Raw genomic sequence first — 976 nt, forward strand, 5'->3', positions numbered from 1 at the left:
ACCCCGGTCTTGCCGGGTTATTTATTACTTCAACACTCCTGCACTTGGGAGAAGACATCAATCTTTTAGTCGTGTCAGTAACTGCATTATTTAATTGTCTAATAAAAAGTTAAAGTATTATTATATTTCTAATTATTGGTCTATGTAAGGATTAAGAATAATCCTTCTTCATAAGAAAATCCTTATCTTATCAAGTAAAAGCCTATCCATTCTATTGTCTATATAAAAAAGCTACCTTTTTAATACTAAGAATATATTTTACATATAAAATTGTAATCTCAGATACTAAATGAAAATAAAAATATTTTTTTAAAATATTAACCTAGTTCACTACCAGAAATTCGCTAAATAACAACGGATTTACCGACGGAATATTTTTGTCGGTAATTTCATGTCAAAATGACCGATGACCACTATTCTGTCCGTAATACAGTCAGTAACTACCGACAGAAATTTTCCATCGGTAGTTACCGACTAAATTACAGACGAAAATGGGTCGTTGACGTGGAAGTTTCGGTGGGTTATTTTTTCAGACAGAATCACTGATGGATTCAAAAAGACAGCCCGTACATCGATCGCCGTTTATATTGCCGATGGATTAACTGATGAATTTGAAATGGCAGATCCGTATGGTGATGTGTCAATTATTCCGTTAGAATCATCGACGGTTTCACCGATGGATTGTTCGTCGGTGAAACTGTCAGGAAACGTTAATATATATACACGCTGCCGACCCTCTCCTCCCCTATTTCTTCTCCTTCTTGTTAATCCTAACTCTCCCCATTTGGAAACAAGCAGCCCCCCATCCCCCCCAAACAAAAATCTCCCTCATATTAGCACAACAAGTTATATTTCTTGAAGTTTTGTGGTCACATCATCTGTGTTCTGATTTACCGATGGATTTTGTCAATTTTTGTAAGTAATTCTTTCTTTTTAAATCTTAACATTTAATTAAATGTCAATTTTATCATTTTTT

This window comes from Populus euphratica, unplaced genomic scaffold, assembly GCF_000495115.2.
Source record: "Populus euphratica unplaced genomic scaffold, PopEup_1.0 scaffold391.1, whole genome shotgun sequence".
Classification (NCBI taxonomy): Eukaryota; Viridiplantae; Streptophyta; class Magnoliopsida; order Malpighiales; family Salicaceae; genus Populus; species Populus euphratica.